Source organism: Ochotona princeps, chromosome 4, assembly GCF_030435755.1.
Source record: "Ochotona princeps isolate mOchPri1 chromosome 4, mOchPri1.hap1, whole genome shotgun sequence".
In the NCBI taxonomy this organism is placed as follows: Eukaryota; Metazoa; Chordata; class Mammalia; order Lagomorpha; family Ochotonidae; genus Ochotona; species Ochotona princeps.
The window spans coordinates 24,264,790-24,289,132 of record NC_080835.1 but is presented as its reverse complement, the minus strand read 5'-3'; the positions used below and the strand labels follow the sequence as shown (position 1 = coordinate 24,289,132).

Sequence of the window (24,343 nt, the reverse complement as noted above, 5' to 3'; positions counted from 1 at the left end):
GAGTCACTTCATCTGCTGTAAGAACTTTGTTGTTGTTATAATTATTGTGGAAAGAGATCTTAAAAAAAAGCAGTTTTCCAACAGATTGTGTTGTCTCTCTCTTTTTTTTTTTTGTAAAGATGTATTTATTTTTATCAGAAAGTCAGGTTTACAGAAAGAAGCGGAGACAGTGAGAAAGATCCTCCGTCCACTGATCACGCCCCAGGTGGCTGCAATGGCAGGAGCTGAGCTAATGTGAAGCCAGGAGCAGGAGCCTACCCAGGGTCTCTCACATGGATGCAGGGCCCAAAGCTTTGGGCCATCCTCTGCTGCTTTCCCAGGCCACAGTCAGGGAGCTGGATGGGAAGCAGAGCATTCAGGACATGAAGTGGCACCTATGTGGGGCCCAGCACTTGAAGGGGAGGCTTATCCAATTGAGCCAGCCCTGTTTTGTTTGTCTTGAGAGCCAGTTAGTTTCTGGATGTTTGTGTATTGGGAATTTCCAGCTTTTTCTACATAGCTGCTCGCTAGGATCTGCATCTATTTCTTGCCTATCTTTTCTTGTTCTTTGGATTTCGAAGCAGAAGGTTGGAATTGTTGATAGAGTGCCTGAGTTTTGAAAAACACTATCAACCCAAGTGAGTATAGAATATAGTGTGTTTTCTTGAATTTGTGTCTGGATTATTTGAATAGTAAAGTTTGAAGCTCAGGATTCCTCCCTGGCCTTTTGGGATTGCCTGCCCTTTGCTCAGAGAGTGTAGGCTGAAGAAATGCAAATAAAACGCAGCATTAGTCTGAGCAAAACATATAACTGGGACAGTGGATCTGCTGCCAAGAATACCATCTGCTGTTTTCCAGAGCCAGAGATTGATGAGTTAAGTTGTCTCTGCCTTCAGCAAATAGTCAGAGCCTAAATGTATTTATTTATTTTGTTTGACCAGCCCTTCATAATATTTCTCGTTAGAAGAGGGATACATGTGGCAGTTAACAAAGCAAAGCACAACTCTTTGATTCCCAAATAGATGTCTAAAATTTTCCAAAAGGTGAGCCCGGTGCGGTGGCCTAGCGGTTAAGGTCCTCACCTTGCACACACCAGGAACCCATATGGGTGCCGGTTCTAATCCCGGCAGCTGCACTTCCCATCCAGCTCCCTGCTTGTGGCCTGGGAGGGCAGTGGAGGATGGTCCAAAGCCTTGGGTTCCTACACCAGCGTGGGAGACCCAGAAGAACTCCTGGCTTCTGGCTTCAGTTTGGCGTAGCATTGGCCGTTATGGTCACTTGGGGAATGAATCACTGGACGGAAGATATTCCTCTCTGTCTCTCCTCCTCTCTGTATATCTGACTTTGCAATGAAAATAAAATAAATAAAAAAAAAATTCTAATAGGCTTCAAATGGAGTGCATGTAACTGTTTCCCCTCTCAGTCCCTTCTTGCCCTGGACTGCCAGTTTATCTACCTGATGCGTGACTCATCTGATGCCACTCCTGTGCTCCAAAACTGATGACAATGACTTCTCATATATACAGCGCCAAGTCCAAATGCCAGAGACTGGTTAGAGCTTTTCCCACCCTCTGAGCCGCATTCCTGCCTGTGAACACTTGTTGTTAGGCCTCTGTTGCACTCAGCATTTGAGTTGGAATGTAAGTCTGCATTCTACCCGACCTACATGTAATACCAACCTGGTTGAAAATTATTCTCTGAAGCTTCCCATGGAAGAAATTTCTCCCTCTTTGGTAACTCCTATACCCCATTTCTTCTTTGATAACTTGTATTGTTACAGTGGTTTATGTTCACACTGCCTTTTAGTCCAGTGCAGGTATTCCATCACAGCCTGCAGTATATGAGGAGTTCAGTAGGTTGTTCCTGGGTGAGTGACTGCATCAGTGAGTGGGATGAATACTCCTGTGGAGGAGATCCCATGGTAGGTAGCGGGTGCGTATCAAATATGGGTATGTTATTCTGTGGTTGCAGTGCAGTGGCTTTGGGTCTTCGTGGAGAAGAACATGGATGTAGTCATTCCAACAGTGAGAGCACAGCGTAGTCCAGCTTCACATTCTGATGTCCCCTTCCCTCCACATTCGATTTGTACAGTAAGTTAGAATTTATGAAAGGCTCTTTTTATGAATGTATGAAAGGCTCTTTTATCTCAGTCGTACTGAATTTATGACTGTTAAAGGAGAGAGATTCATCAGCAATGGTAGCACATTGTTCTGCATCCTGGAGTGGTCTGTTTTTATACTCTTCAGAGGACCCAGCAGTGACCGAGAGGAAACACTCTGCTGGGGAGGCAGCTCTTGATTTGTATCTTTGTTCTCACTGATGAGTTTATCATCTGCACCTCAGTGTCCTCATCTATGAGATAGACGTACATGAAGGTGTCAGTTCTAAGGGACGAGAGAGGTAGTCTGTCACCAGCATCACTAATGGGAGACTTTGCCAGTTGATTGTGTAACCATGGTGAAGGCGGGCAGAGCCCTGGCTGTTTTGAATTTGAAATGTTTAGTGCTTTTAGATTGTATTATTGAAAGTTGTTTTTTGACTATTGATTTTATTAAGTCAGTTTAGATTGCCTTCCTTCTGCATTCTAAATTGGTTAAAAGGAAATCCAGGGTTGGCATTGTGGTATAGCACGTTAAACATGTACCTGTAATGCAAGCACTAATTCAAGTTCTGTGGCTGCTCTCCTATGATTCAGGTCCCTACTAATTCACCTGGGAAAGTTGTAGAAGGTGGCCCAGGTGCTTGAAATGCTCCACCCATGTGCGAGACCCTGAAGAAACTCCAGGCTCCTGGCTTCAGCCAGCTTTCTTTGTGGCAGCCATTTGGGAACTGAACCAATGGATGAAGACTTGCTCTCTGTCTTTCCTCCAGTGTCTGTAACTGTGCCCTTTGAATAAATAAAAATAATACATCTTTTTTCTAAAGAATTAGAAATTCCTAGTAATATGTCTCTATTTAAAGATGTGAATCCTTGGAATTTGGAAACTGGAAAACAGCTGGCTGGGAAAGGTGGAAAGAGAAGTACCCTGGTGCCCAGGAATAGAGGGTGCACACGCATGCCATGTTTGCATTCTTATGTGCCCATTATGTCTCTGAAGTGTCTCGTTCATCTTGAAATATGGAAAAAGTCCAGGATGTCCACACTGCCTTGCCCACAGACGACGACCCCAGCCTGTGTGGAGACAGAAACACTGCTCTTACTTTAGTGTTGACCTGTGAAGGAACTGCTTGTGTGCTCAGTGTTCTGAGCTCCCTTCCTTCTGCTGCCTGCAGCAGTGCTGAGGACAGCGCCCATTTGGTGAGAACAGTTTTCTGAAATTGTGTGCCAGTTAGGAGGGCTGCTTGGTAATGCCATGCGAGCGCTGGAAGGACTGGAGTCTGTTTCCTTGACTGCTGTTCTACTCAGTCTATTTCCTTTGCTCTTCAGGAGTTTGTAACCCCCCAAAAGACCTGCTTTTCCTTCTACTTAGGAGTATGGCGACTGACCCTGCCTGTTACTGAGCATTGAGTTTGTAACTCCTGTTGGTGTGTGTTGCATGTGAAGCCGGGAAGGCACTGCAGACAGTTAAGGACAACACTGGGTTTGCTGATCTCTCTCCTTATTCTTTCACGAAGCAACACTTTATAAAGTCTTCGGTTGGTTCCTTCTGGTGCAGCCATTGGAGTGCGGTCTCTGGAGCTGTGTTCTGGCTGATGGCCTGTGAGGTGGTGATTCTCGGGTTTGGAGAATGTGGTGTGAGATCCTCCTTCCACGCCTCGCCACCTCCCTGTTCTCAGAACCTGAGTTCGGAGCAGACTTTTCCGTGTTTACACAAGTTTGGAATTTTTGCCTGAGATTGGGGAGGTGTCTGCAGATTTGAGTTGCTTGGGTGGAAGTTGGAGCAGAAGTTGTTTTGTGGAAACTCAAGAAGTTGGTCTGGGGCTGGGACCAGCAAGGCGGGGAGGTGGAAGGAGATTATGTATTCACTGGTTAACTCCCCGCAATGGCCACAATGAAAGGGGCTGGGCCACACTAAAACCAGGAGCCGAATTTCCTTCCAAGTCTCGCATGATGTAATGAAATGCAAGCATCTCAAGCAGGATCTTAACTCCTGTGCCCAATGCCAGCCAATCTAGCCTGTGATTAAAGTGCTAGTGTACTGTCTCTGTTGTGCCTATGGGGTCAGAATGGCTGGGAAACTGAGTGGGGCCCATGATGACTCCCAGAATGGTCCTGTCATTACAGACTCCCCTGGGTTGGGACCCTCCACGCCTGCTGCCTCCTTCCCCACAGGCAGGTGCCTTGCTGGTGAGCTGTAGCAGCCTTCTTCTCATGGAGGGACCTTGGCAGATTCTTGTGTGAGTGCTTATGATGGAGGACAGGTGTCAGACACACACTTTCCAAGTCAGCATCTAGGTCCCTCATCTGTACCTTCATTGTCAATAATTCTGCACAGTTGATTGTCACCTCTATTGTTCTTTTTGCAAAACACACACACACACACACACACACACACACACACACACAAAACCTCATCTTTCACCTAAGAGAAGGGTGAGCCCCCAAACGGACTACGTGGGAAAGTTCAATGAAGACCCCTGAGATCTCTCCCTGCGGGCCAGGGACAACCCTAGAGGAGTCGCTCCAGTTGGAACTGAAATTGACTTCAGGGCCGGTCGTACCCTGGTCTGGGCCAGGCTCCTTTTGGAAAGAACGCCAGGGCAATCACGCAGGCTTTTCTGAATGCGTCCTGGAATCTGAATGTCCAGCCAGTCTGCTGTAGATGTGACCTCAGAGTCATGAGCCAGGCCTGAGACGTCTGCGTGCTTGGGGTTTATCAGGGCGTGGCTGATGCCATTTTGGGCACTGGAGGGGGGCTGCTGTGAGTATTAGGGGAAAATGAGCAAATTGATTAAAAATAAGTCCTGCACATGCCATTCCCCTGTCACCCCTCCCCCCCAGCCTATCCCTGACCATGTTGCAAGTTTGATGTACTAGTACTTTGGTGAGTCTGACAGTAGCCCAGGCCGTGGAAGAAGGAAAGAAGAGATTCAGCCAGGAATGGGCAGAGGTGATGTCGCAGGCTGGTGACTGTTCATAGCACATCAATTTTTTCTTCAGCTTTCCTGTAGACACTGAATACAAGTGTTGTACAGAACACAGATGTCAAGTGGAGCAGCTCTGAAATCACATGGAGAAAACACACCTGGGAGTAGTATTCAGATTAAGAAAGAGAGCAACAGAGCAGTGCCAGCCACACCCCCACCCTGCCCTAGACACCACGTAGCCCTTGCCGCATGTGTCTTGGCTTCTAGCACCATGCACTCCTTTTCTCAGTTGCCAGATTTGCAAATGTATTTGGCTTCTGTTAACCAACATTGAGAAACATCTCATTTCTGCCCCCATTTACCAGGTGGCCAGTTGTAGACTGACCCTCCAACCCACTTGGGTTGTGTGGACAACCACCAAACCTTGGCCATCCCATCAGCCCTGGGCTGCAGCCTGGGGCGCTTGGGCTGTAGGCATCCTTGGATGGGTTGTTCTATGTTCCTGCAGGAATTGTGGCCCAGTGCCATCTGCAAGACCCAGTGGTGTGGAAACGGGATTCCAGGTGAGACTGTGGGCTCCCAGAGAGCACAGGCTCTTCTTGAAAAGAAATGGGTTGTTCCCATAGGGAACCAGTCAGGTTCAAATCCCCATTCAGATTCATAACCCAGGTACTTGGATCCTACAAAGATCAGTTAGGCGTGGGCTTCATGGGGCACTGGCTAGGAGGCATGGCCCTCGAAGGTTCATAGACTCTCTTAAAGGCAATGAGTGATCATCTTCTGTTAGCACTCAGTCTCTGCAGCCAGACAGCAGCTTCTCCCAGTGACCCCTATCACTTTCTCTGTTTAGTTTGAACCAATGTTTGGGACTTGGTTTTGTAGCTGTAAGTACTCTATTCCCAGGCTTGCCTCTTCAGGTTTCAAGGAAGACTACGCCTATAAAAATATTTTTCAAGTTGACTAGGATGACCTTTTCCTTTTGGCTTTGTTTCTGAAGATGAAAGGAGTGTTTCAGTTTCTCCTCTCTCTTTGTATTCTCCTCCCTTAAACATCTCCCAGTGTATTGTTATATTTCGAGGAATGGTTTTAGAGGAAAGATGCCAGGTTTTAAAAACTTTTAACTCCTCCTCAGGGTAGAGGTTCTGAGACTTTGCAGATAAAAATGCAGATACAGGTTCAGACATATCCAAAGTAGTCCCCTAGAGATGAGCCAGTGTGAGACTGGACCATCGTTTAGTGACTGGCTTTCCCCTGTGACTGTATTCCAGATGTTCTAAGCATCAGTGCCTTTTGACTCCTGGGTGCGTTCTTTCCGTCACAGCTGCCTGCAGGGGCCTGATGTGGATGGGCTATATCACGTGCCCAGTTCCTTCCCAGGTAGATATGTAAGATCTTTTACCTTTTGGCCTTTGCAGATAATGCTGTAAACAGACAATCCTTTGAGATGTTTCTTGATGCATTTGTGGTTCCTAGGACTAGATTGCTGGAAATAGAATCAGAGGATTCAAAGGTAAACTTGAGATAAATTGTGTTGGGTACCACTGGAGACATCGTGCTGGTTGGTACAGTTTGTTCAGAAGGCTGGTTTCCTCACATCCCGGCCAGCCTGTCGCTAATACCCATCTTCTTAACTTCCATCAACCCGATTGTTCTTAACCTTGTCATTCTTGATCTCCTTATTTTAACTATTCATGAGGTTGTGCGTCTTCTTGCTTGTTTATTAAACTGTCTTTATTTTTTGTGCTATGTGTGTTCACTTTCTATATACCCTTCTCCCTTAATTTATTGGCACTTTTTTTTTAACTGATTTTTAAGGTGCTGTAATTAGGGACACAAGGGTTGTGTCTTGATTGGTTGATATTCCTGGCCAGAAAGCTCGTAAAAGGATCAAGTAGTCCTTTCTCTTTTTGGCAGTGACTAAAGGCCACTGCTTTGTTGTGATTTCATTAGATGACCTTTATCCTACTGGCTGGAGAGGGCCTGTTCCCTGTTAGCATGGCACCTTTGATACATCACGAGGTGGCTTGGGATGCGTGGCAGAAAGTGAGCGGCACCAGGCAGGTGCGGGAGCCTGCCAGGGCCAATGATTGGGGCATTCAGTGGGAAGTTGGATCCTGCCATCCCTCCTGTTGTTAGCAGAAAGGAGCAGCAGCAACAAAAGGCAAGGCATGCAGTCTGTGGAATTGTGTCGGCAGTTCGGCTTCATTAGCTTCTGCCTTTTGCCGGCATTGCCCATTGTCAGCCTCGTTCCCTAAATTCTCTTGGCAGACTCATGGGGAGCCAGTCAGTGTTCCCTCTTCACATCCAGAGCGTATGGAGAGTCGTCACCTCCCGTGTCGGTAAACAACCTGAGCTGTTTGTCCAGAGGGCTCCTGGGCAGCTGGATCCCATGGTTGATGGTGACCACCCCCGCCGCCTCCAACGCCAAGGGCTTGTGTCTCCAGTGACTTGGAAGGAGAGTCCCAGCCCCAAATGTCACCATGTGCAGCTGTCACTACTCCCTGGATACAGAAAGAAACAAATAAAGGCCAAGGATAGGGTGCTGATGGCTTGGCATTTACCCAGGGAGAGAGAAAATCAGCCCCTCTGTGGGTGGGGACCTGCAGGCTGGTTGGAGAAGCGGTCTCAACCCAATGCAGAGGTGCCAGAAGGCTGACACTTGGGGTTGTCTTCCGGCACTGGTGTACGGCTGCCTGCTCCCCCGCCATAAGGCTTCTTGGGAGCTGGCGCCGTGGGAAGGGGTCATCTCAGAGCACTGGGGTTGTTTGGTACGCAGCTCTCTCACATGATGCTGACAGCCCTTGTCACTGTATCCAGGCCCTCATGCCTAAGAGTTCTTCAGGCAGCTCTTACCTGCAGAGGCTGCTGTCTACAGTTGGACTACATTTGCATTTTGCTTTGAGCCACGAAGAAGTATTGGTTGTTTTTCCACTCAAGCTGCCCTGATGAAAAAGAGAATACAGATGTCCCCAGACTTCAGTGAGGCCACGCCCCAATAACACTATACTAAGTTGAAAATAACATTAAAGTCAAAAACATATTTCTTAACTATTTTTAAATTTTTTTTGTTGAGAGTGTCAGATTGATCAGGCAGATCTCATCTGCTGGCTACAATGGCCGAGGCTGGGCTGGCCGAAGCTAGAGCAGGAAATGCAATGCTGGGCTCTGATTTGGACGGTAGGGAGCTGATTCCTTGAGCCATCACTGCTGCCTCCTAGGGTCTGCATTAGCAGGAAGCTGGAACTGGGAACAGCAGCAGGACTCAAAGCCAGGCATTAGACCATGGCAAGTGTGTGTCTTAGCCAGTGTATGATGTCATACTCACATTAGCTCACAGTTGGGCCAAAGCATCTCATACAAAGCCTGTTTTATCAAAAGGGGTTGAACATGCTGTGCCGTTTACTCCATGTTGTGTACTGAGTGTGAGAAACAGAATGCTTGCATGGCTATGCTTTCACATCATCCTAAGGTAGAAAAATCGTAAGTCAAAATATTTTAAGTCAGTACAGTCTCTAATAGTATACATAAAACTAGTTTTGATTCACTCTTCTACCTCTGTTTTTTTGAAGCAAATGAGTTCAGTCATTATCTGGGCAAGAGAAAATGTGTATTAGGTTTATAAGTCTCAAACTGTGTACAAACATAGACAGTCCACAGAAGGAAAGAATAATCTGTTTGCAGGAATAATTCATACTGTGTTTGTTCAGATGCTTTCCTTATTATTACAGAACTAAGAAGCAATGCTGTGTGTAATCCTCCCTCCCTATTTCTGTCTCTCCCTCTCCCTTTGTCCTAGGCTACATGAAGGTACAGTCCCTGTCTTGGTGTTCAAGTGGCAGGTGGGGTTATGAACGTGCAGGCATAGCACATGTAAGAGACAGAGGCTTGTGTTATGCTGAAAGTGCCAACGGGAGGGACATGAGTACTGCCCAGAGGTGAAGTGGCCCAGCCACACCGTTGTAGTAGCAAGGGTGTCTTCAGGGGCCAAGATCTGGACTGGGAAATCCATGCAGGAAGTCATTTGGGGAAAACAGGTAAGAAAGAACTAGCAAGAAGACAGATGTGGAAAATGGTTCCTACCTCTTCACTGGCCTGAGCAAAGGGAACGTTAGGAGTTCTACCAGGTGATGGAGGAGGAGTAGGTTTGGAAAAGCCAAAAGCTCTGCCTTGAGTATATTGAGTGCTTGGAATGGAAGTGTAAAATAGTGAGTGGAGGGTGTGTGGAGTAAGGAGAGAGAGCGCGCAGAGGTCAGTGTTAAGTTGGGGATTAGTGCTGTGAAGGGTGAAGTGAACAAGCGGGCAAGACGGTTGATGCAGGAAGATGTCATCTGTTGCTTGGGCCAGTGACAGCCAAACTGGGCTGCTGAGGGGTGTGTGCAGGAAGAAGAGCCATTGAGCACCCAGAGAAGAAGGAGAGCCAAGTGCTGAGGAAGGCAAGGGAATGGTGAAAGTTGGGTGTGGGAGGCTGAGGGGGGTCAGGAGGGAGGACTCCAGCTGCTCGGAAGCAGCACAAGTGCATGTAGGGCGAGGCAGCCTTTGGCTTGTGCCAGGGAGAGACTGGGAAGACCACTGGTAATCATTTAAGGACAGATGCAAGGTGGTGATAACAGTAGGAACCAGCTGCATGACAGGGGCTTGAAGAGTACGCAGACTGCAGAGTCTTTTAAAACCCCGTGTGAGTCATAGACTTGGCATCAGGCAAGTCTGTGACTCTGCCCACATGTTGGTGTAGAGCTGCCCTTTCGCAGTGCACCACATGGGAATGGGAGCCAGCCTCAGGGTACAGCATTCCACTCACTGGAAAAGTGTTGTGTAGTGAACAGGTGCTGCCCTCGCTTGCTCCCTTGTCACTTGATGTGATTCATGTTGAGTCTGGTATGGATCACCCTTTCTCTAGTTAGTACTACCAGAAAACATTGTGACGGGAGGGCTTGTTAAGCTTTGATGTATGTACATTACGTGTAGTCTTTGTGCAGTAGGAGCTGTTGTAGAGGGAACAATACTGCTATCTTTAAGAATGATCTCTGCTGAACCTCATGGTTTCCCTCTATCCGTGGTCAGAATGCGTGTGATGAAACCACAACTTTGCCTGAATCTGTAGGATTCCCACCCCCGCTCCTCCACCGGTTACCCAGTGAGAGTGCCAGGTTTTGAATATGTGACTTCCATACCAAGACGCACAGGGCAGCCTGTTGGTTTCTGGGGGAGCTTGCCAAGGTTGTGTTTGGTTTGTCTTTTGATTTTTACGGATGAGGAGATGGAGGCACAGAGGGCTTGAAGGAGTGGACTCCAGCACTGGTTGGCATGAGAAGAGCTGCAATTGAGCCCGGCGGCGTGGCCTAGCGGCTAAGGTCCTCGCCTTGAAAGCCCCGGGATCCCATATGGGCGCCGGTTCTAATCCCGGCAGCTCCACTTCCCATCCAGCTCCCTGCTTGTGGCCTGGGAAAGCAGTCGAGGACGGCCCAATGCATTGGGACACTGCACCGGTGCGGGAGACCTGGAAGAGGTTCCTGGTTCCCGGCATCGGATCAACGCGCACCGGCCCGTTGCGGCTCGCTTGGGGAGTGAATCATCGGATGGAAGATCTTCCTCTCTGTCTCTCCTCCTCTCTGTATATCTGACTTTGCAATAAAAATAAATCTATAAAAAAAAAAAAAAAAGAAGAGCTGCAACAGTACAATCCCTCCTTAGTTTTTAAAACAGTGCTTTGCTTCCTGGGCAGCCAGGAGCCACCCTGGAAAACCCAACCAGGTTTGTCCACACACTTCTGGCCCTTTGATTTGCCAGATCCAAAGAGTTGCTTGCAAAGGTGAAATGCCTGCTGCTGCTGAGCTCTGAGTGGTGAACCCCAGATGTGTGTACTGAAGTGAGGGCACCGGTAGTAAATATTGCTTAGCTCTGGCACTTGCTAGATGTAGAAACATCTTTTTCTCTAGAAGTCAGCTAATTCCTCATGATGGAGGGCCTGCCCGGCGGGCTCTGCATGGAGGAAGGGTGGCTGCGTGGGCCGATTGAAGCAGTACAGAAGTGGGAGGGACTGGTTTAATGCATTAAGCTACTTAAAATTTAAAAAGACGCACCAGTTAATATGCATCTCCCCTGCTTGCCTCTAGCTGGCTGGTGGATTTTGATTTCCCTGGCAGAATTCCTTGCTAATCAGAAGTGATAAGCCAAACAATCATTCATTTGCTGCAACCTGATGGGAGATTGTGGATAATTGAAGTGAACCAGAGTGGCCTTTAATCTGCAGGAAGTGGGAGCAGGTCTGAGCCTCAGCCCCTTGGAGATTATTTTGTTTGGTTGCAGGGGAGTGTGGGACCAGCCAGCTCCCCAGGAGGGGCCAAGCCACAGGCACAGCAGAGGAGATACCCACTAGTGCATGGGGTGGAATTGAGTCTCATCTGGGGTCAGAAATGTGCAGTGTGTGGCCAGCCCCAGTCCTGACTTGCGTAGGCTGGTGGAGCAGAGCTTCCCCTCAGTGCCCTCCTGTACAGTGTGTATTTAGTTGTCTGCAGGAAGCCCCGTATGTAAATGGCAGATGTTATTTTTAAATGTTGCAGGATGTATCCAGGACAGGCAGATGGTTGTGTGTGTGTGTATGTGCACTCGTGCACTTGTTATGGGGCTGGGCATGTGCGCACAGACAAACAAGGCACACACTGAGAGTTGGGTATCATCTTTGAGGCCTTATCTGCATACAGGAAAGTCACAGCCAGGCCGGATGGAGCAGCGTCTCCAAGTGGCAGTGGTGCACCCTGGGCGAATGTCTTTATCTCTTGGCCTGCTTTGCATCCAGGCTGCTAGGAAGGGTGGATGTGAATGAGCTGTTGGCACTATCCGAGGAGGGCTGGCCATTTCCAAAGAGGAACTGGACTGAAGCCATCTAGTGTTAGCTCCTCAGCATTGAGAGCTCCATGGTTACATTCTTCAGTCCTAGAGTGTGTCACCATGGTCTGCTTTTCTGCACCTGTGTGACCACGAGGTCCCAGATAAGCAGCCTTGGTGCCAGCAGGCTTCTCACCTGCCTGGGGTACCTCATGTCTGTGGAGGCAGGAAGAGGAATGAGCTCAGCCTTCCTGGGTGCCACGGAGAGGAGCAGCTGTGTGAGAAGGTCAATGAGCATGTATGGAGGGAAGAAGAAGTAACTAACATGGAATTACATACTAAACCCCAGGCATGTGCTACTCTGCTGTACACACTTGATTTATGATCATCCTGTGTATCCATTTGTACATTTGTCTCTTCACCCATCCATCCATCTATCCCTCCCTCCCTCCCTTTTTCCACCCACCCATCCATCCATCCACCCACCCACCCATCCATCCACCCACCCATCCATTAATCCATTCATCCCTCCCTCCATTGACCCATCCCTCCCTCCATCATCCATTGAACCCAACCCTTCTTCCTTCCATCCATCCCTTCTTCCCTCCATCCATCCCCCCTTCCCTCCATCCATCCGCATCCCCCCCCACTTCATATCCCTGTATTCCTCAGCAACACTGACAGAGAGGTATACTTTCCTCAGTTTTACAAATGGAGACTTGAAGCTCAGAGAGGATGGCTCACTTACCAGCAGTTGCACAGCTAACTGTTGTAAGCACTGGGAACTAGGGCTGGCTGACTCCTGAGCCCTCCCTCTTCACATTTTAGCTGACAACTGCCTTTCCAGCAGGTATTAGGCTTCACTACATATTCGCTTTGCCTCTCCCCAATGTCTGTTCTCATGCTACCACTCTCGCTGGCCACCCAGTTTTTTGGAATCAACTCTGCACCCTGTTGTGTTTCCTTCTTGGCAAAAGCCAGAGGGCCTGCGTTGCCACATCAAGGCCTCAACTGCCCCCAGCTGTGACTGTCTTGGCTCAGCCTCCTGTAGCCTTGCCTTACTGGGCAAGGAGGCAGCTGGCATGGCCTCCTCTAAGGAAGATTGCTTTATAATAACTTTCTCAAGCCTGACTTTCCAGGGAGTCAGTGTTTAACAAATACCTGACATGTTGGTGAAGCCTGGTTGTTTTTATTTTTGAGATACCATAACTTCATAGGTTGGGTGGATAAATCTATCTGATGAAATCTATTTCATTTTTGGTCCACCATTGGCTTCTACCCTGCAACAGTTGCTGCCTTTCTTAAGACAAAGATTTGGAAATGGGTGAAATCTCCCAGGTGCCTTCCCAGGAGGCACCTGCTTCTGCTGTTTCTTTCTGGTGTGAACCTGTGCCCCTTTGATCTCTCCTTTCTGGTTGATGGATTTTGAAGTTAAAACGTTGGTGAAAATGGATCCATATGTCTTTCACGGGGTTTTCTCAAATATTCATGTGACTTTTGTTCTTTATAATATGTTTTGTTAATGAAACAGTTTCTAAGAGTGAAGTGACTAAAAATAACACAAAGCAAAACTGTTAGCTTACCACTGGGCTCCCCAGAACTTTGATCCTTTGCCATACTCACTTCAGGTTATTTTAAAGCAATGGATTTGGGGGCAAGGGATGTAGTGCAGTGGGTTAAGCTGCATGTTGGTATGTCCACATCCCTTATCCTTGATACTTGGAATCAATTGCCGCCTCGGCTTCTGATCCCGCTCCCTAGTAATGGGCACTCTGGAAGGCAGCAGGTGTTGGCTCAAGTACTGGGGTCCCTGCTAACCTTGTAGGAGACTTGGATGGAGTTTCAGACTTTTGGTGCTAGCCTGGCTTAGCCCTAGCTGCGGCAGGCATGCGGGGTGAGGGATGAACCCATGGATATAAGATTTTTGTAACTCTGCCTTTCAAATAAATAAATGCACTTTTAAAAGAAAGATTTTGCTGTTTAAGTTCATTATGTACCCATAGTTTCTTCATTTGCTAGAAGCAACTACTGCCCTGAATTTGGTATTTATCTTTCCAGTTCATTTAATATGTACTTGGAGGTCAGTATACACCCATTGGAATACTGTGCTTCCAAGCTGGATGCGGAGGAGGTTTTGCATGTTGCTTTTCCAATCAGCATTTTCTCAGAATTTTCCCTGCTTCCCTGGGGCCATCCTTGTCCATGACACCGAGCCCTGGGTGTTATTTCATTGTGTGAACATCCCCTGTTCTTCCGTTCGTTCTTTGATGGACGTGTAGTTTGTCTTGCAGCTGTATATTACAGGAGTGCCAAGTGAGTGTGCTCTTGCTGTCACTTTGTGCAGCGCAGCCCTCAGATCTTCCCTGGAAGGGGATGGCTGGTTGCGTGTGTGTGAACGTTTTCCTCTTGATCAGGAGCTACCTCGATTGCCCTTGCAGAAGCCTTTCTCATGCACAGTGTGGTAGTTCCCGTTGTTCCTCCTCTTCTTGCCACTTGAGAATGTCAGACTTGAAGACTGGTGCCTATGAAGGAGAGCTTCCTAGTTTCATTAACTGTGCTTTGATTGGAAGTGAGCTTGAGGATCTCTAAGTGGCTGTTTGAGCTTCCTCATCAGTGAAAGTACCTATTCATGCACTTGGTCCGTTTTCTATTGGCTAGCTTGTGTTTTCTTAACCAGTTTCATTAAGACAATTCTAGATAGGGATACTTTTTGGCTCCTTGTGGGGAATATGTCTTCTTCCAGTTAATCACTTATGTCGTGACTTTGTTTAGTGTATTAATGACCAGAGTTGTGTGTTTTAGTGCAGTTGTATTTCTCAGTCTTTACCTTTATGGCTAATGTTTTTATTCAGTCTTATTTCGGCAATCCTCCCAGACCCAGAGCTCATAAAGATGAGCTTTGGGGCCTTAGTGGAGATCCCTGGGTTTTTCTGGCCTTACTCCTGGCTTGGCATTGGTATTTGCCTGAACTCACCCTGCCCCTGGTGGTTGTGGTGTACCAGCACAGGGCAGAGGCCAGGCCATGGAGCACTTCCCAGTGACTGGGGAGATGGTTGCTGTCCTCCCTCCCCCACTGCGTGTGGCTGGACTGAACCCGCCTTGGGAGCCAAATCCCCCTTCTTGACCCCGGGGTTGTTTCTGAGAGGTGTTGGAGTGCGGAGTTCACTGGCCCTCTGCCGAAGCCTGGTTAATCGCAAGCCTGAGAAAATTGCTCCTAAAGTTGTCAGCACAACAGGAGGGCCCAAGCTTCTGCCTTCGGGTGTGGGAGCAACTCACAGATGACAAACAGGCCCATTTCGGAGTGGGGTGGGTGCAGGGGATGGAGAGGATACGCCTGGGCTGTAGTGCCTTTGTCCTGCTACTTTGCATGGACCTGTTGCCTTCTGATGCAGGGGTTGGCCAGGCCAAAGCCAGACCACCAATTTTTAGATACTGCCCAAATAAAGAGTAGTTTTTACATGTTTAAATTGCTGAGACAGAAAATCCCCCAAAAAACCAAAAAAACAAAAACCCAGATATTTGCAATAGATTTCAATGATAGGCAACTTTGAATCTCAAGTAAATGAAATGTTAATTACCCCTCCCCCCTCGAAAAAAGGAGTCCATTCTTTTTCTGAATAGACCCATATTTCAGAAAGTTTTTCTCAGTGGTTATGAAAACATTGTGAATTTTCTCAATAAGAACTTGCTGTGAATAACCCACGTAATGTCCTTCCTTTGGCTTCTGGGCCTGCGTGGCCTGGAATACGCCTGTCTGGCTGTTTACAGACGTGTTCTGCGGAGTGGTATTGGGCACATCACCTTCTCAGCCTCCGCTTGCTCATCTGCAGCGTAAGCATGGTCCCTCTGTGTCACAAGCATTTTGTTCTATTGAACAAAAAAGGACTGATGCTCAACTCCAGTTGTGTTAAAAGCAGTCCTCAAGTGAGAAGTCCGCTTTGGTGGGGTTCTCGTGGGTTGTGAGAGGGCGCCTTGGGCTGGGCTTCAGAGTCCTGGGGCTCGATGCTCCAGCCTGGAGGAGCTTGGTAGCAGGATGACAGCCTCCTCCTGTGTTAGCTTAAGGCCCCGCAGAACTCTGGCCCTCCGACCTGGCTTGGGCTGCATCCTGGCAACTTCGCAAATCCCTGCTCGTTCTCGTCGCTCTGACATAATTTTACTCATGAAACGCAATGAAGCATAACTAAAAAATGTAAGTAACAGCTTCAAGCTCTTAATGAGGCTATAAATAGTGGAGGAAATAATTTATAAAGCCATTTCCTGGTGAAAAACTATCCTGTTCCTAACCCTTTCCACTTCCTCTCTGCTTGCCTCATTAATACCAGCCATTGACTTTCTTTGATAACATGCTCTATAAGGAAGAAACAAAACAGTTATCATTGTTTGGGGTGATTACTTCACGCTCTGGGGAGACACCCAAGAGGCTGTGTAAGGTGCAGATGCTGGGTGGACAGCTCGGGCACAGGTTAGCCACGTCCTTGTTCCTCCTATACATTGTTCCTGCTGTAAAATTATATGTTGTCTTCCTTCAGGGTCATGGTTACTGTGGTTATGAAACCAGTGAATACAAATTCTGGGCTGAATCCATGTGTCCTTTTAGGCCTTCTCAGCTGTTTCCTTGGGCTGTATCAAATGGGAACAGATGGATAAACTGAGGCGGGTGCCGCTGGAATAAATGGGCTTATAGGGCTGGGCAGCATAGAGTTTATTTTGAGAAGGATGCCGAGTGGGCTCTGGTGCTTGGAGCCAGAGGGACATCCCCCACACTTGTGCATTCTTGTGTGACTGCTGTCTTTTCTGCAGAAAGCAGTTAGTTTGATGATAACCAAATGGTGCATGGGACAGGCATGGGACAGGAATGTCTGGTCCTGTGTGATGCTTGTCACTAGCAGGAGGACTAAGTAGTCTGGTGGGGAAGCAGCCTTGGGGGCTGGGTGGAATGTTTATAAACACTTTGTCGCAGACCTAGCTTCCTTGGTGGCCTTCTTGTGTCTGTGCATGGAGTGTGTGTGTGTGTGTGTGTGTGTGTATTTAAAGGAGTGAGTCACGGGAGTTGCAGGCAGTTTCTCCCAGTGGCTGCACAGCGCTGTGTTTGTTGGCACCAGGCAGTGGGAAGAGCTGGTTTGGTCTCTGGGGAGGCTCCGGAGAATCTTTGCCAGATCAGAAGTGAACACTGAGCTGCACGCGTGCCTGTTCCTGTGTTAGTATGTGTGTCTTGCTTGGCTGCTGCTGGAACCTGCAGACCCAGATTGTCAGGAAGCGAAGGATCAACTTGAGGGCCCATTGGGCAGAAGTCTGAAAACAGGGCCTGCTGATGGTCTGTGAAGTCAGTTCTGCATTGCACACAGCAAGGGGCATCCCTCTGGGGGAAGGACCAGCCCCGGGAGAGGAGATTCCGCAGGACTCCAGCTGGATGGAATTCTTGTTTCTCAGCTGGGATAGTCATCCCCTCTGCCTGTGTTCTGGAGTGGCCTAGGCAGGGGACAGCAGCTGTTTGGGTTCCTGTCATTGCCACAGTTTGGCCCCCTTTGCTGAGGATTGGTTTGTAGGGGATGGACAGTTTGGAAGCAGCTGCTATAGCAGCTTGTTTGCCTTTGTCCACAGCGGAGGACTTGGGATTTTTTTTTTACCTTCTTGGTGCAGATGGTGTGGTTATTTTAAGTAAGTATTATGATGAAGTGAAAATGGGCTACTTTTTCATTTTTAAGCTTAATGAAAAAAAAATAAAATAAACGGAAGGGAAGGAGGAATAAGCCCAGCTAGCCAGCTTCATGTTAGTGCTTGTCTGTTAGGGATTCTGAATGTGTTTCAGGACACAGATAGTTCAGCCCCTAGAAACTGCTGCTTTCAGATGGAGGTTTCTAGCCTCTCTCAAAGCAGACAGGGTAGTCCTACACTTGTGCAGAGCCAGAATCTCCCATGCTCCTTCAACAATGTACTTGCAGCTCTCACTCACCTTCCAGCACCTTCCAGTGGAATGGGAGAACTTTCCAAGGAAGGCTATGGAGGCAAGAGAATAAGTGAGCAGCCAACCATTGGATGTTCTTGTTGGAGGGTCACAGGGATTTATTGGAGACCCACGGAGGGTCAGGTGCCACAGTCGCGGCGCTTAATCAGACAGAGGCTGTCTGACTATAGGGAGCATTTGGTCAGGTGGAGCCATCAGGAACAACCAGTAAACCCAGCTGAGGGGAAGGAAAAGCTGGGCTGTAGCCCAAGTAAAATATGGAGCCTGCTTTAGATTGGGTGTCAGTGCAGGGATGGCATAGTGAGTGATTTTTGCTGGGGACTAAAGGATGGATGGGGTGGGGGTGAGGCAGTCTGTGAGTGTACTGAGCTGCCATAACAAAAGATGACAGACTGGACGGCTTTCATGACATAGTGGACATGCTCACAATTCAGGAGCCTGGGAGTTGGCTCTCCAGGGGCCGGCAGGGTTGCTTTCTGCTAAGGCCTCTCTTCTGTGCGCCTATGTCCTTCTCCCTTCTTATGAGGACACCAGGCTTATTGGATTAGGTTTCACCACAGTGATCCCATCTGTAGAAAAATAAAGTTTATTTATGTAAAAGTGAGAAAGAGACAGAGAGAGATTGATTCTCTGTTTGCCTGCAACATCTAGGATGGACCAGGCTGAAGCAGGAGCCAGGAGCTCCATCTAGGTCTCCTACATGGGTGACAGGAACCCAAGCACCCAAGCCATCCCCTGCTGTCTTCCTAGGTACTCACTAGCAGGAAGCTAGTACTAGATGGTACTAGGGGTTAGGACACCAACATGTAAGCTCTGGGTGACAGGTAAAAAATTGAGCTCATGCATGACACCAAGGGCAGAAATATGGGCAGCAGATTGTTCCAAGTTAGCAGCAATATGATGCCAGCAGGCTTCATAGTGTTGGAGGAAACGACCCGCAGAGCGGGTCAGTCCAGATCATGCTGGGCTTTACAACTCATGGTAGGAGTTTTAGATTTATGCTAAGGACACAGAGAAACTATCAGTTGCTTTGAAAATCCTCACTCTGTGTGAGTAGAAGGAACTGGATGAACTTGGAAGCAGTGGCTGGATGAACTTGGAAGCACGGCTGACCTCTGGGGCCCACCTAGATCTATGTTATGAGCAACTGTCTTGGCATTGCTGGGTGTGTGGCTCCATCCCTGGCCTCCATTTACCGTGTGTTGGTAAAACTCCTCCTACCACTGGTGATGACAGCCAGAAAAATGTCTCCAGACACTATTATAGGTTCCCAAATTGCCCCCTGTTAGGCATCTTAGGGGGCAAGCTATTTGGGATGAGGTGGTTCCAGGTTATCAAGGTAATTGATTGGGTTTGCAGAAGGTTTTTGGAGGCAGAATCAACAAGATTCATTGTCTTTTGTCCTCAATTTCTTCTCCTTTTGAGATTATGTCTTGTGGTGGGGGGGAGAGAGAGAAAGGAGGGAGGAATGCTGACCCAGGGGCCAAAGCAAGGCCACAGAATCATCTGATATGGCCCCATCCACACAGCTGCAGGCAGGACTGGAAATTCCCGAAATCTGTATCAGGCTATTTTTAAGTTGATAATTGTGTGTGGTCCTCTCACGATGTTATAAATATCCACATAACCCTTGGAAGAAACATAGTGCCCTATTCCTACCCAAGCTCAACTCTGCATACCCCCTGCATGCCTCATGGAGTTATTCAGAAGAGCACACCTCTGTTACCACTTGCTAAGCCCAGGAGCCCTGTCTAGTGGACGCAGTATTTAGCTCTCTGCATCCATTCCTTCTCTTGTCGACTCTTTGTGCCACTGGCCTTATTGACTTTCAGAGCATGTGCTTTGCAGACTAGTGGAGCCAATTTTCTGGCTCCGGAAATCTGTTTGTCAAATAAGATTCCACAGTTGCAGTGACTTTTCCAGAGGGCTTGCCTTCCAGGAGTTAGTGCCACAAAAACAAGTCGAAGTGGTTTCAAAACCAAACAGGATGACAATTCCATTCTGGATCCCTGAGGAGCATGCTGCTTGTAAGTGAAGCCCCAAGCAGTTGTTAGGAATCTGCTGAAGCCTTTGGTGTGTGGCTGGGACTCAGGACATGGCCAGCTGTCCTAGGCTCCTCTCCTATTGCTCCTCTTCTGGATCTTGAGCCTGTACCTGCAAGGGGTGAATGTTTCATGTTCTTTTCCAAGCTGTTGGTGGTTTTTGGGAGACCAGTCTTAGGAGAATGATGTTGAATCTGGGCTTAGTAAAACAGGGTGCAATGATTGATGGATAATGTCTGACTGGACCTTAGCATAGAAGAGATAGTAACCCAACATGTGTGCAGTTTTTACCAGTCAGAGCTGCAAGTTTTTATTCCATACCCTTGCAAACCCTGGGCTGTGACCTGCTGCACCAAGTCTTGGCTGACTCAGCTCAGTGTATCCTACCACTGCATATGTTACCTCTTTCCTTGAATTTTAAGATTATCTTAAGAACATTGGGCAGTCATTCCATGGCTCTTTGAAGTAAGGAAATGCCATGCTGTTGAAAATGCTCCTCTGGCCACAGCGGGAAAAGTGAATAAGATGGGAGGCGGAAAGCCCGTGTAGTGGGGTTCATGGCAGAACAAGAATCCTGGCTTGAACTGGAATTACGGCTGTGGCAATGGCATCTGGGGGATTGGCCATCTGTAGGAGGTTATGGAATGAGGAGAGGATATGGAGATTTATAGGTTCTGATGCCAGTAGAAGGCAGAGAAGAATCTCGCTGATGCTCTAGAATTCTCCAATGAGCATGATAGCTTATTTTATAGAGAAATACATGTGTGTTATTAATCTAGTATGGTGATGCTGCTTTGTTTCAAGGGAGTATCCAGGGAATGAGGGCCACTATGTTATACTTGCCTGTAACTGTGCCCACTCTGAATGGCTGATGTCCACTTGTTCAAGTTCAAAGATACTTTCGGTGTCTCTCATCACCAGCCGATAGAGTAAGTATTCATTTGTGTTTAGAGAAGACAGTGAATACTTCAGAGGGAAGGCAACACAGAATTTGTTTGCTAAAGGGTGTGTAGGGATTCTCTAGGAAGCCTAGTTAATAGATATCAGGGCTTTCCTAATGGTACATGCAAAGTACACTCATGAGAAAGAACATGTGAGGCCAGGGATCTGAAATACTGAGACCCAGAGATGCAGTTCTTTGGAAACACTTATGAAAAATGGGCCCTTCTCTGCTGCTATACACCCAGCAGATGTGGAACCACGCTGTTCTTACGACAGTATATGGCAGTAAAATTTTTGGAATGTCAATTTGTGTTTTTTCAGTCTGGGGGAAGGATCCTAGCTTTGTTTTTTAAGACAGGGCACAAGTTGTAAATGTCCCATATGTGCTTAGGAAATGGTTCCAGAGGGATCCCTGGAGCTCTGTGGTGCCAAGGGACTGGTCTTCCTTCCTCCTTTTTTCCCCAAGAGTATTCAACTTCAAATGACTTGACGAAGCAGGTCTTAGTTCTCTGGGAAATCTGCCTTAGTTCTCTTGGTCCATGGATGGATGACTTCAGTACTCCACCCCCACTGACATCATCTTGGTCCTTTCTTTTGGGTTTCAGCCTTTCGGTTGGCGGTTTGGGGTGGGAGGATCTTGGTGTTCTGTGTTTTTGAACTCGAACCTTGGGACTTCATTCTCTCTCTCCTTTTTTTTACTTGTATTCTTTTTGTTGTTGTTGTTGTTATCATTTTATGATAGAGATGATGCAGTTCCACAGGCCCTGGGATTTTCCCCAGCCCCTCTCCAAATCCCCTACTCCCCAACATGCACACACTGAGTTTTTCCATATTATTACAATAGCATAGTTCTAAGGAACAATGGTTCCTTAGAAACAGTCTTAAGTCCATCATTGTGGGCATGGACAATAGCAGAGAGTCTAACATCCCATTGTCAAGACATATCCAACAGTTTCACTAGGAGTCCATCCTCGATCTGGAAGTAGAGATGTACACTGCAGTGTATCCTCGCATCTGCACATGTCAGTCTTCACTCTCCAATCACTGTCAATCCCCCCCAAGTGAAAAGCTGCAACAAAATCAAAAACAGGAAGAAAACCAGAAATTTACAAGGCTATGAAATTAAACAACATGCCAGTAGAAATGATAGTCTCCATTATGCAATTACTATACATCCCCTTAAATGAAAAGCCACAAAACAAAATCAAACAGGAAGAAATTTACAATGCCATGAAGTTAAATAACATGCTACTGAATGACTGCTGTGTCACTGAAGGAATGAACAAGAAAATCAAGAACCTTCTTGAAGAAAATGATGCTACTATATGATCTATGAGTCAGTGAAGAATTTAATGAGAAAAAAGTGTTTTGAAGAAATGAAACTAAAAACAAAAACATCAAAATCTGTGAAATATAGTTCTCCCTGATCTTTTTATTTTATTTTATGACACAGTTTAATAGGCATTGGGGTTTCTCCTCCTTTTCCCTCTCCCCTCCCAGATCTTTGTTGGTGAAATGTTTCTCCTGTAGGCAACAAATAGATGGGTTTTGTGTTTTCAAACTATGACATTTGATTGATGATTTTAAGCTGTTTACATTCAGGGTAAATATGAGCAGGTGGTAATTTGGCCCTGTCATTTAGCAATGGGTTATTCATTGATTTAGTCTTCTGTTGTTATTTTATTGGGGCTTCACATTTGCCTTTGATTTTGGTGGGTGCTATTCCTTTTCTCTGTCAAGAGAACATCTTTAAGTATCTTTTGTCGGGCAGGTTTGAAAGAGGCATATTATTTCAACTTTTCTTTACTGTGGAAGTATTTTGTTTCATTTTCAAAGACAAAGGAAAGTTTTGCTGGGTACGTTATCCTGGGCTGACAATATTTTGCTTTTAGAATCTGAAATATGTCACTCCATTCCCTTCTGGCATGTAAAGTTTCCTGTGAGAGGTCTCCTGTGAATTTAATTGCCATTTCTCTATATGTCAGTTGAGTTTTTTTTCATGTGCACATTTAAGGATCTTTTTCTTATGTTCACCTGAAGAGAGCTTGAATATCTTGTGTCGTGGTCAAGATCACTTTTGGCCAACCCAATTGGAAGTTCTGTGCCCCTCCTGGATGTTGTTTCCCAATTCTTTCTTTGGATTAGGGACAGTTTATTTTATTATTTCATTAAATGCATTTTAAACCCAGCTTTTCTTTCTGCACCTTCTGGAACTCCATACCTCTTACATTTGGCCTTTTAATAGCGTGTCTTGTTCTTGAATACTTTTTTTTTGTTTGACCCAGCTCTGCTTCCAGCTTTTTAATTGTTTTCCCTTTGTGACAAGAAATATCTTCGATTCTGAGATTCTTCTGCCTCCTTCATTCTGTTATTGAGACTTTCCACAAAATTTTTAATTTGCTCGATTGAGCCCTTCTTTTCCAATAATTTAGCTGGATTTTGTTTCAGTGTTTCTATTTCCTGTGTTCCATATACCTTAAATTCCTGCATGTACTTCTCGTTGTTGATAAAAAGCTTTTTAACAAGTATTTTGAATTCAGGATCCCCATTTCCTCTGTATTCCTCAGTTAACTCTGAGGTTGGGAAATGCTTTTTCTCCATCGCAAGGGAGTCTTCAGTAATATTCATCATGCCCCTCTCTTTTCTTTTGCTCTTGGTTCTTGTACTTCTGGTTAGCAGAATCTTCTCCTCAGAACAGATTTCTAAGCTGTGTCACCCAAAGATCTGCAATTCGATTTTACTTATTGTGGATGGCACACAGCTCTTTATTTACAGTCACTTGTGCCACTACCTCCAGCGAGTATGTTAGACTTCCACCATGGTCTCTGTAGCCCCGGCTCCTGGCTCAGCACTCTACCTCCTGTGATCCTGTGCTGTTGTGCACTGTTGTCTGTACAACATTTCTCCCACTTCCAGTTTGCGCAGTTCCCAGGATTAGGGAGACAACAGGTGTCCTAAATAGCTAGGTTGAAGGTGGTGCTGATTTTGCTGGCATCTGATGTCCGTTAGGTCTGAGGGCCTCACAGACCTATTTTGAGTTGTCAGATGCCAAAGTCAGTATTATTTTCAATGGGGGACCAGTGCAATGCACTGAGCTCAGTGAGTTTGCTCCCAGCTCAGCGTATGTGCACCTTATTGTCCCTGCAGTCTCAAAGCCTTTGCCACACTGTACAAAATGGCTCCTGAGGTTCAACTCATGGAGTTCTTGATCTGCTGGCTGTTAGGTCTGGGAACTACCTGGACCTATTTTGAATGGAACCTGTAGGATGCCACATCTGTGAAATCCACCCCATTCCCGCACTGCCTGTCTGGGATCTGCTGCTCTGTCTCTGTTCCTGGTCAAACAGACCAGCAGTACGGGCAATTCTTTGCCGGGGTTCACCTGCTGAGTTCTGGTGAACTCTCCTTCTGTGCAGCATGACCTGGTTGCTGGTCAGGAGTTCCACTGCTGGTGCAGCTCAGGTTGCCACTTGCTGAATGATGCTGGAATGTCTGGTCACTGCAACACCACCCTGTTGTTTCCACTGTTTTCCTTTCTCCTTCAGTCTCCAGGTACCCCTCT

The 24,343-nt window shown here is 47.0% G+C and overlaps 1 protein-coding gene across 4 annotated transcripts in view; it reads left to right on the top strand.

Annotated features, from left to right (window-relative positions):
- Nucleotides 1-24,343, top strand: part of LDLRAD3 (low density lipoprotein receptor class A domain containing 3) — a 249,935-nt gene that overhangs the window by 54,925 nt on the left and 170,667 nt on the right. The window lies entirely within an intron of this gene.